The sequence below is a fragment of the Castor canadensis genome, chromosome 9 (assembly GCF_047511655.1).
Source record: "Castor canadensis chromosome 9, mCasCan1.hap1v2, whole genome shotgun sequence".
Taxonomy (NCBI): Eukaryota; Metazoa; Chordata; class Mammalia; order Rodentia; family Castoridae; genus Castor; species Castor canadensis.
In genome coordinates this window covers 68,358,072-68,375,102 of record NC_133394.1, presented here as the reverse complement: position 1 = coordinate 68,375,102, position 17,031 = coordinate 68,358,072, and positions in this window count along the sequence as shown.

The following is a 17,031-nucleotide window of genomic DNA, read 5'->3' as shown; positions in this document are numbered from 1 at the left end:
TTTCTTCTGTTAATGTGGTTTATTATGTTTATTGATTTTTGTATGTTGAAACACCCCTGCATCCCTGGGATGAAGCCTACTTGGTCATGATGAATAATCTTTTTGATGTGTCATCAAATTCAGTTTGCCATTATTTTGTTGAGGATTTTTGTGTCAATGTTCATTACGGAGATTGGTCTATAGTTCTCCTTTTTGGAGGTGTTTTTGCCTGGTTTTGGGATAAGTGTAATATGCTTTCATCTTCTGTGTGAAGATTTCCTTGTAGAATCTTCTGTTGTGGTGGCTTGGGGGTCATGTATTGTTTTAGTTTCTGTTTGCTGTGGAAGATACTGATTGTTTTGTCAATTTTGAATGATAATATTTCTGGGTAGAGTATCCTTGAGCTGAAGTTATTCTCTTACAGTGCCAGAAATACCTCACTCTATGCCTTTCCTGCTTTTATGTCTTCTGTTGAGAAATTAGTTTTTATTTTGAGAGGTTTACCTTTATATGTTGTGTTTTTCTCTCTTACAGCCTTTAGTAATCTTTCTCTATTCTCTGTGCATGTTGTTTTAATGATAATATGCCATGAACACGTTCTATTTTTGTCAAGTCTGTTTGTGTCCTGGAGGCTTCCTTTACCTGACTGGGCAAATCTTCCTCAAGATTTGGGAATTTTTCTACTATTTTATTGAATATATTATGTATCCCTTTGGCTTGCACCTGTTCTTCAATGCCCATGATTCTCGGGTTTGTTGTTTTGATGGAGTCGATGAGTTCTTCCGTATTCCTTTCACAGCTCTTGTGTTGTTTGACTAAGGGTTCTTCTGTTTTTTTTCTTTGATTTCTATTTTATCATTTACACGACTTCTGTCTTATTCATTTTTCTGAGGTTTTTCCATATCTTTGTTCAATTCCCCTTTTATATCGTGTTGTGTTGTCTTCTTTATTTCATATATCTCTTTTTTATATTGTCCTTTGTTTCACTTTGGTATTTATTGAAGTCTTATCTAAGTTCATTTATTTGTTTCTGTCTACTCTCATGTTATTTTTTGTGGTGTCTTGAAATTTCTTGAGTACATCTTATACCTTCTGGTTAACCATGTCTATACCTTCTCCATGAATTTCTCAGTAATCTCTTCCATGATTCTTCTTTGAGGGATTATTTTGTGGGCCTCACTGGGCTCATTAATGAAATTTATCATTGTTTTGTTGTGGTCAGGAACTTGAAATCCATTTTCTTCATTTCCCACAATATCTTCTATTAAATTGTTTTGTTTTGTTTTGTTTTTGAGGAGTGTAATTTCCTTCCCTCTTTTTCTCCCCATTGCTCCAATTGCTGTTGTGCAATTATGTCCTTGATTGGATGGTTGGTGGTTTTAATTACCTTTATTCTTTCCCTTGATTTAGGTTTTGTATTTTTACTGACTTGGTTGTTAAATAGGTTGACATGCTGTTTCTGTCCCTTGCCTGAAGTTTTAAATTAGGAATAACAAAGTCACAAGTTCAATGCTAGACCACTTGTTTACATATTATATAGAAAATGCTTTGGTGATAATGTCCATAAACAGTGGTATTTGGGGGGTTGTTATGATTATTAGGCTACATATAGGGATTTGGGGAATTAGTAAAGATGACACTAAAAAGGTGGAACATAAAGGGGGTGGGTGGGAGAAGAGGTATAGGGTCTGCTGGGTTTTGTAGCCTGTGTGTTTGTTGAGGTGTATTTCCACTGTTATACTGGAAGGTGCTTGTGAGAGGTATTGCAGGGGGCCAGTGGTGTGTATGTTTAGTAGAGTAGGCTAGTTAGTGGGTGGTCATTGTTTAAGAAGGAGGGGTGATGTGGTGACACATTGGGGAAAGATGGTAGGGGGAGGCAAAGATCAGCCAAGAGTGGATTAGAAGGAGCACAACTAGTAGGTGGGAGGGAAAATAATGGATTATAGCACAAGAAAAGCAGGGAACATGAAGTGGGTAAGAGTAGGGTTAAGAAAATAATGATGGTAAAGTTAATAATACAAAAAAAAAGAAAAGAAAAAGAAAGAAACAGACCAGGTATGCCAACAACATAAAGTTAAGTCTGCTTGGTAAAAGTTTTGAAGTTATTCCTTTGGTGTCCAATTATGATATTGGCTCTTGGTACCTTGGGTTTTATGGGGAGTGGGTGGAAATAGATAAAGAATTATTTTTTTCTTTTTTTTCCCAACTTTCCTTTGTCTTGTAGGCTGTCCATTACAAGCAGGAACTCTGAAGTGTCTCACCAGGTGACTGGCTTGTGAGCAGTATTTGGTTCCTTCTGTCCACAGGGCAGGTTGCAAATGGGGTCTGAGGTAACTCACTTCCAGTCCATGCAAGGTGGTCAGAGCTCTTGTTTTCATCAAGCAGCAGCTGCATTGCCCTATAACTGCAATTCTGTCTGGTTGTTTCTTCCTACAGCAAGGTGTGGCAACTCAATTTTGAGTACCTCCCTCACTCCCACAAGACCAGCTCAGGGATCCACCACTGGCCCCATTTTGGAAGGTTAGCTTGTTGCCCCACCCATGCTCTCAGTCTTTGTGCCTCACCACACCTCTGCTAGGTGTTTGTTCTGCTCCTCCAGGATGTTGGCTCCCATCCTTGCTCTCAGCCTTTTTTACTTTTCCCACAATCATTCTCATCCATTACCACCCCCAAATTCTTGTTTCTCAGGAAGAACTGATATCTGTGACTACTTCCAGCTCCGTATTCTGTTTCACATGGTATATAGCTTTATTTTCATTTTTCTTATCATTATGTTGATGTACTGGATTTACATAGTGACATTTACAAAACTGTTTGCAATATAAAATAGTTAAATTCAGCCCTCCATTATTCTCCTTTACCCCCAATCTCCCAATTCTTAGAATACTTTCCATAGGTCTTATTTTTCCATTTTCATAAATGAGTACATAATATTTCCACCATATTCAACCTACTAAACACTTTCCTACATCTTTTCCCCTCCCGCTTGTGCCAACCCTCAAACAGCACCTGTTTTACCTTCCTGACCTCTGATTTTGAAAAAAGATATTTGTTTCTTTAAGATACCTATACAGAGGGTTTCATTATAACATTTCCATGTATATATGTATTATAAACTGATTTGGTACTTTCCCTCTGCTTTTCTCCTTTCTACTGTACTACTGTTCTTATAGTGATTTTTAACATGTTAAAAATTCCATACGCATCATTGTATGGAAAGTACATCAATCATATTCAACTTCTCTATTTCCTTGTTTTACACTCCCTCTTCCATTAGTGACCTCCCCCTAGCATGACCTGTTTTTCATTCTTTTCCTTCATTGCTTAGGTGTCTATTCATTGTTCACTGGGATTTTGCTTTGAAATTTATATCAGTACTTAAGGCAATGTAAGGTCCTCCACTGCACTTCATCTTCCTTTCCCCCCTATTCTGCATTGTTTTCAGAATAGTGGTCAATGTTTTTCATCATGTTTCCTTTGTCTTGTTCTTACATAGATGTGATGTATTTCATTATTAGTTGCTATCTTTCTCAGCTTCTTTTCCTCCTTTCTGTGTCTCCTCTACAAGTCCAAGTTTTGCATACTTTTTCTGTGTATATTTCTATGTATATATAATATTGATTTTTTTGTATTGATCTTTATTCCACATATGACAGAAAACAAGTGGACTTTGGCTTTCTGAACCTGGCTAACTTCATTTATGATGATGTTCTTCCCTAGCAAGCATAAAGCCCTGAGATCAAACTCCAGTACCATCAAAAAACAAAACAAAATATGAATATGAACCTCTCTGGTTCCATTCCTTTACCAACAAATGAAAAAAATTCCTTCTTCTGGGGCATATCAACTGTTTCCATAATAGTTGGCTATTGTAAATAATTCTGCAATCAATATGGGTGTGAAGATGTCTTCATTGCAACCTGACTCACATTCCTTCAGATATATCCCTAAGAGTAGTATTGCTGGATCACGTGGCAGTTCTATTTTTAGCTTTGAAAGAGCCTCCACACTATTTTCTATAGTGTTTGCACTAATTTATATTCCCATGTGCAGTGTGCAAGGGCTCCTTTTTCTCCACACACCCCCACAACATTTGTTGTTTGTGTTCTTTGTTATAGCCACTCTAGGTGAATAAACTGGAATCTTAATTTGGTTTTGATTTGTATTTTTTAAGGTCAGAGATGTTGAGCATTTCTTCATGGTTTTTTTGTCATTTGGACTGCTTCCTTTGAAAAAACTCTGTTCAGTTCATTTGTCCATTTCTTCATTGTATCATTGATTTTTGTGGGGACTTTAGTTTATTGAGCTCCTTGTACTTTCTGGTTATTAATCCCTTTTTAGATGTGCACCTGGGAAAGATTTTCTTTGGGACTACTTCTTCCCTCTGGTGACATTTTCTTTTCATTTCCCAGAAGTTTTTAATTTCATGTCCTCCCATTTGTCAGTATTTTCTCTTAATTTGTAAGCCATTGGAGTTTTATTTAATAAGTTCTTGCCTGTGTCTAGTAGTTCCTTTGTATTCCCTACTCTTCTGCACTAGTTTCAATGTTTCAGATAGTACATTAAGGTCTTTAAACCACTTTGAGTTGATAGTATATAGGGTGAGAGTCACAGAACTAGTTTCAGTTTTCTGCATGAAGATATCCAATTTTCCTAGGAATATTTCTTGGAGAGGCTGTATTTTTGCTATTGTGTGTTTTGGGCACCCATTCTAGTGCTCAGGACCCACCCACAGGTCTCTTAGCTTCTTTGTAGTTCAGGTAAGCCCAAGACCTCAGTCTTCTTGTCAGAATCCCAAGAGTTTAGGGACCCAAGGAGTGCCCAGTCCTACCCAAACCCAATCCCCAAAACTATCACTAGTGAGACACATGCTCACTCTGCAGAAGTAAAGAAATGCTATAAAGTAGAGCACAAGTCAATATGTTGGAAACAAAAAGCAATAGAAAAAATCAACAAAACAAAAACTGTTTCTTTGAAAAAATCAATAACTTTGATAGATACCTAGCCAGACTAAAAAAGGAAGAAAAGAAAAAAAAGACACAAGAAACATGATGTCAATATAAGAAATTAAAGAAAGGACCTTACTACTGATTCTATGCACATTAAGTGAACAATCAAATGTAATAATTAAATAATGAGCTACACTCCACTCTAAATAGCAGGTTTAAAATTTTTTTCTTTACTTCAGAACTCTTTTCATGTACAGATACTATAATATGCACATACACTGGAGATTTTACATAGCATAAGATATGGAAATAATACTTAAGGGCAATCAGAAGAACAGGAATTGTCCAGAGAAGTTCTGAGGATCATTCTTCTTTAAATGTTCTTGATTAATTCCCCTTGAGTTCTTCCTTTGTGAATATGTGGAAATTCTCACCAGGATGCACTATGGCTCGCTCTATGTTTCTTGCATTCAGGTTCTACTCCATTACTTGTTTGAGGATGAAGACTTCATGACATCTTGCAGAGTCATACACTTGAAATTCAGAGGGAAGGATATGAGTCACTAATTACATATAATGCCTTCTTTCTTTAAAGCATTTTCCTTTCTCTCTCTTGTGAATAAATTTTCCACAAGGATAAATAGCTTATTTTTAATGCTGGGAAAAAGAAAGCCTATGTGATCCTGAACAAGGTAAAAAGGAAGAACTAGAATAGAATATGAGATTAGACATGGAAGAAGACAAGTGCACCATAAATAATGATTTTTAAGGCTTCATTGTACAAACATGAACCTGTAACAAACTGTGATTCTTTTAAAATCAGTAAATGAATTTTAGTAAATAAGAAGAAAGAGCAGGGGCTTGTCTTACTGGCTTTTAAGAAATAATTAATTTTATTAGTTAAAGAGAAGTTCATATCATATGGGTGCAGGAACAAATAAATAGGTCAGTAAAATAAAATGATGTATGAGTGTTTGTTGAAAACTGACATGTGAAATTCATGCCCAATACAATGGAGAAATGAAAAAATTCATTCATCAGATTATGAAGAAAATATTATGAAGTGGTTCACTAGAAGTACATAAATGTGTCCCTTCCTTATGCCTGTACATAGGTTGATAGGCAGTAGGTAAGTAATATAGCTAATGGAAGAAATTATTGGTAAATATATTGGTGATTGGTTGGGCAAAGACTTTCTAGACAAGAACCAAACTAGAAGATGAAAAATGGGTGTTGACAACAGAGAAAATATGGAGAAAGATAAACAATGTCTGATCAGGGAAAGGCATTAGAGATAAGTAGACAAGGGACTGACATAAAAGATGCTTGCAGTATTCAGAACCGACAACTCAGGGATGCTGATGTGATTCTGTGGTAGGAAAATCATCAAAATATTGAAAATAATGAAGGCATATAAAAAAGTTATAATTGAAGTGATAGAATAATTGAAAAAACAGGTATGGAGCATGAGTTATGGGTAAAAAATGATGAGACCTAAAATCCAGAAAACATACTAAAATATTCCCAAAGTCACTGGCAACCAAGGAAATGGAAATTTTTAACAAGAGTTCATAGGACCTCATTATGTGACAAAAATTAAGAGAATAAATGATGCCAAATTTTGGCAAGTAATGGTGCACTGCTGGTGGGAGTTCCATTCTCAAAACTCTCTGAACATGCTCAAAATAATTCGGTGTATGTTTGCTCTGTGACTTATTAATCCCATCTAAGAAAAGTATTTTAATGGGTTCTTAATGGGCTATTAATTGAAAGTATTCTCTGTGACATTACCATAGATCATAGAGAGTGGAACCCACGGAATGAATACATAGAACATGATAGATGGATTAATACGCATCAGATACATATAAATAGATAGAACTATCCATGTGTAACAATATATTCATATAACTATTGTAATATAGAGATATTTGTATTTATACTTATATATCTAAATGTTATATTTATGTAAGGCAATTTATATGGTCACCAGAAATTAGTAAAAGAATTAAGGAAAGAAAATGATTCACAATACAAGGACATTTTTCCTTATAATCATTTTTAATTACAACAAAGACTTAAGGTCAGAGTGCATATGAGTAAGATTATGAAGATATAACTACAGTGTACTAAGAACTAAGAAGTGAGATAAGCTCAAGTCCACCTCTTCTTGGACCAACAAATGAATAAATAAACAAATACTATAAATGCATAAGTAAAGTAGGAATATTTAATTCCTTTGCATAAGAATTACATAACTCATTTATTAAAAACATTTTAAGTCTGTTCTGTGAGGTCTAGTACCTTAACAAAGCAAGAAAATTATTTTGTTTAAAAAAACAGTTTGGCTTCCTAGTACTGTTTATGTAAATATTATCACAAGTGATTGTGCTCAGGCTCATTTTGAAGGTTTTCAAAAGAGAATTGCAAATTTCTTGCTCATGACCACTGAATAGCAAAGAGCTCTATTAAAGAATTTGTTGGATGGGTTTTTAATTCAGTTCTTGATGATATTTTATGTGGGATCTATGAAACAGATAAGGAGAGCACTGACTGACCGCCAAGGCTCCTTGCTTTCCTCTGAGTTTTAGTGGATCTTGCTCTCTGTTCCAATGAGAAAAACAAATTAAATATTAATTAATTTAAATTTTTCTGAATGAAATAAAACTATATTTTCTAAAAGTCAACATTCTCTAAGCAGCAACAAAATATTTTGCTAAAACAATAATGCACAGAAGTGTGATGAGATAAGAGTACAAAAATATTTTCAATCCTGAGAATTACTGGAGGAAACATTTTCAAGACTTACTCCTGCCCAATTGGGGCTTATTATTGTTGAAGAAAATGTGTGAGTTTCATCACTAGTCTTATTTTTATACCTTCTGTAGCATTTTGAGCATCTGGAACAATTGCAAACCCTATTGCAGTGAACAGTTGGAGAAATTTTACATGCAAATGTCTGGCTTCTCTCCTTAGCAATGAGGTGATAGAGAAGTTATAGGTGAGGAAGTGGATTCAAAGATTGAAATGGAAAGAGACATAGAAAGAAAGAATATGATGTTACAACTCATCAAATAAGGTAGGTATCAAAACCTTTCTTGACCAGTTTTCTCATATTGTTCAACCAAAAAGGCCCAGGAAAAGTTTGCACTCAATTATCAACCAATAACTACAAACAGAAAAGTTAGAAAACTGTCTTAAGTCATTGACCTAGCTAAAATATTATAAAACTCGTGAAAGACAAATAAGGCTTAGCTAAGCTATTTGCTTCTTGTATACCAAAGTTTTATCCAATAAATCTATTTTCAGTGGTGGAGAAAGCTGTTGTCCAGACCACTACAGGAATACAATGCCTATGTGTAAATAAGTTAAAAAAATTCACTCAAGGAAAAAGCATAGATAATTAAATGATAGTTTCCATATCCCTATGAAAGAGTCCATCTTCCTCAGATGGAATATCAGTACTGAATTATGCGTTAGACCCTGGTGTGTACAAAAACAGAGGTTTATGTTAAATTTTCCTTAATTTATTGAGAAAGAAATAATATGCTGAGGAGAATGGAATATTTAAGCAGCAGAAAAAAAGTATATAAGATGCTAAATGTATCATGATTTGTTTCCTGTCTAGAGGAAGATAGATGAATTTCCAAAACTTAATTCTGTAGTTAGGAAACTCTGCCTCTCACTACATAAGAAATGCTGAGTTTTCAACAATTTGTCCCAAACATCAATTCATGCACAGCCGGTATCTCAGAACTTCTCTTCAGGTTTATGAAAGAACAATCTTCCTGGACCTACGACTTAAGAAAAAAAAAGGATGATCCTAAATCTTCTGTTTGCTCTATGGTGGGAACTTTGAGTTTTGTGTAAGAAAAATCAAGAGGCAAAATCGTGTCCCAAAAAGGAGAATCAAGCCCCATGCAAAGATAAACAAAGGGATTTTATGTTTCACTATGTCTGTGGATCACTTCCTAGAAGTCATAAAAATTAATAGAAGCAAAGAATGTTGACAGTCATAATACCTTAATACTTCCTCCTTCTGCCTTTTCCTTCCTTTTCCCTTCTGCTACCCTCACCCTCTTGCAACAAGCTTCCTACCCTGCTAGGGCAGAAGGCATAGGTCCTATGGGCAATCCTATTAAAATGTTTCTGCACACCATGTTCCCTTGCTACAGTAGTGGTCCATAAACCAAGGTCAGGCTTTGTTCTCATCCTTCATCTGAAAGAGGACCACTGGTTCAACAGTAATGGGTACAATGGGGGTTTGGTTTACTTGCACACATGGAACTATTGATAGCTCTCTTTCTCCCCTAAATTCACTTCAACTATTGTAAGTTTTTCCTCATGCCAGACATTTGGTTTGAGCTTTGTCTATACTGCACACTGCCATTTTAAAAAATACCTTTTTTTAAAAAAACATTGCTCTATTTTGCATTCTAATAACACAAAACCATTTCTGCAATGTGTTTGAATAGATGGGATTATTTTGGAAACTCTTCCTTCTTTTTTATAGTTCTTACTTGGCAGTACTGGGGTTTGAACTCATGGTCATAAGCTTTCTAGGCAGGTGCTCTTATTACTTGAGTCATGCCCCCAGAGCTTCTGCTGTAGTTGTTTCTCTGAATAGTGTCTCCAGTTTTTCCCATGTTAGCCAGGACAGTGATCTTCCTTATGACAACCATATAGCTGGGATGAGAGGAGCATACCACCACACACCTGGCTTATTGGTTGAGATAAGGCTTGATAAGATTTTGTCTAGGCTGGCTTTGAACCATAATGCTCTGAATGTGAGCCTTCCCAGTAGCTGAGATTACAAAAGTGTTCCTCCCTGCCCTGCCCTATGTTTGCTCCTGATGCTTTATTTTTAAAAAACTTCAACCACTCAGAAAGTTGCACAAATAGTAAAATTAACTATTTATCTGTTGAACTAATTGATCTTTAAACCTGACTTACCCAAGGTTAACATTCCTAAATAATTGAATAAGTTATCTCCTAAGGACTAAGTGCATTTGGCTACATAACCACAATATCATTACTATGCACACAAAATTGAACACCAGCACATAGTCTTATTTAATATTCTTTCCAACACACAATTTTCTTCAAGTAGTCCCAAGCCTTCCACATGTATAGTTGTTTAGTTATTGTCATCATTCTGTGGATTTTTTTTGCTTTTGTGGAAGTAGTGTTTGAACTCTTGTCTTCATGCTTTTGAGTCAGGCTGTCTATTGCTTGAGTCATGCGTCCAGTTTAAGTGATGAGTTGGGTTTCAACTTTTGTTTCTGTTCTATATCCTAGACTGACCTCAAAATTGAGAGTCTCTTGCTTCTGTTTCCTGAGCACATGGGTTACAGGTGTGTACCACCACAACTGGCCTGAATTTGCAATCACACAGTAGGGGGTCTCAAATATATATATTTGTGCCAAAATTGAGGCCACCTGGCTCCTTCCCACATATTTCACTGGGCCTGGGTTTCTCGGTAAACTAAGAGCTCTCTGATCTGCTACAGTTAGGTTCAAGATGACATTCTCCATGGAATGGGGAAAATCCTTTAAAAATCAGGAAAGTACTTTGCTGAGGCTACCAGTGAGTGAAGACCAAGCTGAGAGCTTCTAAAAGGGAGACTGGGAAAGCACAGAAGTTCCAAGCCCTTGGCAGTTGACTTCAGAGGATTAGGCCCATGACAAAAACTTCCAGCATTCATCACTTTGTGTCCTGGCAACACAGTATATGAGGTTTCTACTGAGCACACAGTATATACTCTCTTCTCAGGACAAGAGCCAAGCAGGGTATTACCAAGTCACAGCCATTAGTTATGGAGCCATCTAGTTATTGTGATAGTGCTCATGATGTGAAAAGCATATCCAGCACTGCTGGAGAATAGTGTAATATCAGTAGATGCCTGTAAATGTGGGGACAAAGAGGATGTCCTCAAACATCAGCAAAGGCAAAAGGCGGTCCAAAAAGTTGTCCCTGTGCCTGCACCTGCCTTGAGGATCTCCTTGCTTCAGGGCTCAACCACTATGGATGAGGACCAAGAAAAGAGTTCAAACATGGAAAAATAGGAAACTTGAATGACACTTTTGTAGAGTGAAATGAGCCACCTACTTGAGATTGAAGGTGCCTGAGCACCAGGGTTCTATGTTGTCTGTGGTCCTTAATGTCTAAAGTAAGTTCATATGTAAAAGTTTTCTCAACTGAGGCTCTGCCTCAGAAAAAATTTGTTCAAGGTCCACTAGTAGGTTGATCCACCTACCTGTCCTCTCTAAGTGGAAATCTAGAAACAGTTGGGTCCACACCTTCCACCATCCTGTCATAAGCGAGGCCTGGCATTCCAGTGCCCCATGTTTAATGATAGAGAGCCACGTTCACACGTGGCCCCTCCTTCCAACCATTTGTTTTACTGTGCATTGGTTATAGGGCATTCTGTTTCTTTCCCACACTCCTGGTTTGCTCACTGGGAATCATCCTTTTATCTCTAGCCTAGGAAGTCCTCACTTTTACTTGCCTGATGAGCTGTACAGTTGCAACATGAAACTAACACACTAACATAGAGGAGGGAGAATTGCAAGAAGGGGAATAACAAAGAATGAAATGCAGTTCAGGTATGGTTATACACACCTGTAATCTCCACACTTTGGAGGCTAAGGGAATTGCATCTCAGGTTCAAGTACAGCCTGAACCATTTGGCCAGACCCACTCTCTCAAACAGCTAAGAAATCAAAGAAAGCTCACCCAAGCCTGAGTAACACAACAGAATCCAGAGAAAATCACAGGGTATTCAAAGAGATATAAGCATCCACTCACACAAAGGTCTATATGAACATATGTATGTACACGCACATTCATAACACTGGGTTCCTGTGGAGGTTTTTTGGAGAGAGGCTTAACAAGCTGCTTAGGATTTGAAACCTGGAACATGGAGGTGTGGGGATAAATCCAATGTTGGAAACTAGGGCCTGGCAGAAGACAAAGGGCTCCAGAGTATCTCTCAGGACCAGGACTAATCCTGGCTACTGGGAAGGGATTTAGCGCAAAGAGCACTTGCTATCATCCTCCTGGTCCCAGATTCACAGGTAGAGAACTTCCCACTCTTATGAACCTCTCCCTTGCACAAGGAATCCTAACAGAGTGTCAAGGGCACTCATGACAACTAACTCATACTCATCCAAATGAAATTATACACACACAGGCATACAATAGAGGATGGATTTTTTTGCAGGTGAGGGAGGTCCTATTGCCAGAGCCACATAGAAGCATACACTGCAGACAGTAGCAGAAGGACCCAGAGATTATGTTGAGACCAGGCATCTGCTGTTGCTGATTGTGGGGCTGAGCTTTCCCTCTGTGTATGACCCATGCTGCCTCCAATTCTTTTTGCCCTCACCAAGAGGTGACAACCCTAGGACAGAATGAGGGTGGCATCTGAAATTCCCATATCAGAAACCTGTCCTGAGTCATTATCTCAGGCTGGTGGATAGGTGTCACAAGTAGACATAGGTAGAATGCCCAGTGTTATGACAAATGTGTAAGCCTGCCATAAAAGTAGCTGCTGAGTGGGCTCTTGGAGACACTTAGTGACTTTTTCTCCCATGGTAAAGCAACAAGGGCTGGCTTAAGGAGGCCTCCCCAGAGTATCCCTTGTGAGGGTCCTGCCAGCCCTGAATTCACACACTGATTTTCCCCTCTATTCAATTGTAGGCTCCAGAGAAGCTTCTTTCTCTTCTTCAGCTCAGGTTCTATTCAGAATTTTAATTACCAAGAAAACACTCATGAATCTCAATCTCTTTTGAACAATGAATTTTGTAAGGGTTGCCTAATGACTGACATGAGCTTTCATGACCCTGGAGAGAACAGGCACTACCCAGTCCTATGAGGACAAGGCAGAACCACAGAATACAGACATGGATGCTGAGTTGTCATACTGTGCAGATTTTGGTCATCCAGTGGCTCCTAGATTAGATGGTACATGTACCTGCCATTCATCAATCAATTCTTTCTGAGCAGTCAGTGAGGGGCCCTTGAGCTGAACTTTTCCAAGCAGTGTTTCATCTAGGATGTTCCCTGTTGGCCCAGCCCCTCCAACCCCTTGATGATACAGAAAAGCTGAGTTGACAGTAGGTATGTGGGGAATCCTTCCTGGATGTAGGTTCACTTTTCATTGCTGTCCACCCTACTGAAGGCTAATTGGACTTCATGCCAAACAGGATGCTGTCCAGAATCTGTGACTCCCTCTAATGACAAATGCAACCCATTGGTTTATAAATTCACATATAAAGGTCATCCCAGTATGACCCAAAAGTCCTTTTCTCAATCTGGGAGCTGTCCATTTGTCAGTCATGCTCACAGACTCCTGGGCCTGATGAACACAACACCCATCTCTTTCACACAAAGCCCTGCACTCTAAATTTCATGTTATACTCACAAAAGGTGTGGGTCAGCCATCTCTGGCCTCAACCAAAGGCCTGAGGAACCAGAACAGGAGATAAATGTGTTCATAGCTGCATCTCTAGCCCATCCCTGAGTTCACACAGTAACTGGAGAGAGCACACATCAACAGTCAAAAGGTTGATCATTAAGAATGTGGCCCTCTTCAGGGTTCTTCTATAATTGAATGGGAAAATGGATCTTAGCCAGGCAATGCCAGGTGTGTGCAGAACAAATTTAAAGGACACTTGCAACCACCCTGCCCTGCAGAGCCATTCACAGCATCTGTCAGCATAAAGTGCTATGCTACCAGCTCTGGAGGAAATGCCATGATGTGAGGCATCTAATGGCAAAGAGTAAAGAAAATTATGGTTACTCATGACAAATGATGTTATGCAATTTGTAAACTAAGAAACTTTTATTTGATGAAATTACAATAATGTATTATTGAGTCAGTACATATGTGAACAGCAATAATTTTCATAGACTCATTTTTTACATAACAGAAACAAAGGAACAAATAAAACAAACTAAGAAAAAAGGAAGTTAACTCCTCTTCAATTAGCTCATCCTCTCTGGCAATAGGAAAGGGCAGGAAGGATCTTCTGATGGGAAAAATGTCTATGAACTAAAGAATGCCACATCTGAACAGAAGAGGTGATAACCCATGCCATCCTGGCCTGCACAGCCACTCCCACCACCCGTTAGCATGAAGTGCTCTTCATGTTCTTGAGATGTGGCAAGGAGCTGAGTGTCATCATTGATCAACTTCAGCTCCATGTCCTCAGGTATAGGCCTGAGAGAACATATTGTTGGTCCTGGCATAGGATTTGGCTCAAAACCTTGGGCCTCTTTGGGATATGGCTCAGGCTCTGCATTGGTTGAAGAGTCAGCAATTGAGCAGTTAAATGCAGTGTAGGAGGAGACAAGATTCTCATATGAACACCTTACCTTGATGCTTTCAAAAATCAGAAAATACCAAAGTTGCCAGAGAATCCAGAACCCTGACCCCATAGAATAAGACAGCCTAGATATGGTCCAAATGCTGTGGAGGAACAGGCTCCTCATTCCTCCTTGCCCACCTCAAAAAATGGAAAGTCCACATGGTGGGGCCCTACACATACCACTCCTCATGTGCTCGACATTCAAAACAAGGCTTCTCACCTCTATAGTCTGTTTCATTGGCCTTCAGAAACTCCCACTGGAACAAAAGATGTTGGGCCAGGCGCTGCTCCTTTGAACCAGGCATATGGAGGTACAAGTACACAACCATCAATATGAGGCAGGGAAACTCACTAGGTTCACAGAAATCCTCCCAGTACATATTAAGCCATGGGTGAAGGATGTAGGTGAGGGCCCTGGAGGCACATAGAAGGGGAACAGATCAGGAAACTGGTCTTTCTTTCCCTGCACTGCTGGAATGAATTTGTTGGACCAGGCATCATGCACCCATCGCTATCTATTTAGAAGACAGAAAGAACAGACCAAAGCTTTTGTCTTTGCAGGCAGTGGCAGGGAATGAAAAGAAGAGGGAGGTGCTGGGATCCACCATGGGAGAGTGCCATAGCTAAATGGTCTGAGCACATCTCCCCTGTTAAGGCAAAGTCAATATAATGCTGTGTGTGTCTCTGAGCCCCCTTGTCTCTGTGATGTCAACTCCACTAAGGCATGTTCAGCTGCATGGCTTCCCCTTGGCCCTGATGTCCCTTATATATTGTGGTTCCAGCTGTGTCATTTCCCTAAGCAATATGTGTTGACTGTCTTCCAATTACACTATTCAATTGACATGTGCAGCCTGACTGTGAGCACTCCAGGAACCTCTCGGGTCAGGTACCTCTGCAATAGAGAATTCACTAGACTCTGCACTAGAGAATCTCTCCAGAGAATCCTCACAGATTCTGTGGAGCCTGTTGGTCAACAGAGTGGACAAGTCCACTGGCATAGGCTATGATGTAGATTACTGTTTCTCAAAGGGGCCTTCACTGAGGCTTTAGAAATTCCTCTCCCTCTCAGGTGCACAGGGGGGTCCCACCCACAGTTCTCTTGGATATCTTTTAATTCAGATGAATGTCTAGACCTCAGTCCTCTAGTCAGAATTGCAAGGGTTTTGGGGCTCCATGTGTGTCTACTCCTACAGCAACCATCCCCTAAAAGAACCCACTCTTGACACAGGTGCCCACACTCTTTACCCAACAGCAGCTCACTTTTTCAGGTTGTTGTCTGGTCTATCATCATCATGGGAGTCACACCATGCAGAGTCACAGAATCCATCAAAATTACTGAATCTGTGATGAAACATAGCATTACTGAGTGACTTTCCAAAGGGATGGAGCTCAGGACATCAGGGATTTGCCTGTTTTTTTAGTAACATATACTACATTCCTAGAAACTTGCACACATGTACTAGGTGCCTTGTGTTGTAGTCTACAATAAATGAGACCACCTGGCTTATTCCCAGATAATTTTCTTGGGCTGTGTTCCTCAGAACCTGAGAGCAACCAATCTGCTTAATAGGTCAGATATTACTCCATAGATTGGGGATTTTCTTTTAAAACTGGGAAGACTGTTAACTGAGGCCAAGAGTAAGTGAGGCCCAAGGTAGCGTGATTCTTTCAGGGAAACTGGGAATGCACAGAGGAACCATAGCCCTAGGTAGCTGCCTATAAAACATCAGGCTCAAGATCAAGACAAGTACTTGTATGGCTCATCCCTGTAGGCAATGGAAACACCTCATAAGGGTGTTCTATTGGGCACACTAGTGTGTACAATCAAACTGGAACAAGAGAAGGACACTTCACGGCCAAATCATAGCCAGGAGTGAGGGACTTCACTTGGTATGGAAATAGTGTTCACCACATGAAAAGACCATATATATAAAATGGCTGAGAAGGCTTGTATATATCTATATGCATATGTGCATGTACATACATACACATATATTTATATACATATGTGTATTATATACCGTCAAGATACCTCATGTAAACACAAACATTTGTACCACTGGGTATTAAAGAATGTGTTTGAGAGGAGATGGACTCTGTGCCTGTTACTTCAAGAACTTCAAGGATTGGGGAGGGGTAAGAACTTCAACAATGGTCAGAACAGAACCTGGGATTTGACAGGGGCCTCCACAGTGTTGCTTAGGACCAGCACTGAACCTGCATTGTTTGGAGTTAGGTGGTACAAAGTGCCCTTTCTATCATCTTCCTGGTCCCAGATTTGCTGGTAGAGCACTTGTCACTCGGAAAAATATCTCTTTTGCTCAAGGACTCCAAAGAGTGCTTCAAGGAACTAAGGATGGCTAACTACACAAATCAGTGCCATCTTTTCATATCCATTCTGACAAACTATATGCATAGCCAGACAATGGAGAGTGGACCTTTGTACAGGTGAAAGAGTGTCCTGCTCCCAGAATGATGCAGCAGGATGAACTGCAGGCAAGAGCCGAAAGGCGTGGCACTAGAAGTGGGTCTAGACATTGCTCTAGATTTTTGTATGTCTGTTTTCCCTCTGTGGTGAGCCATGCTGCCTCCACTTTCTAAAGTCCTCTCGGAGGAGGTGAGAGGCTAGTGAAGGAATGAGGGTCTGACTGTGCATTCCAAAGTCAGGACCCTGACCTCTGTGATACATCAGCTTGCTGGATTTTACTCACTGATAAAAATAGGTAGGATG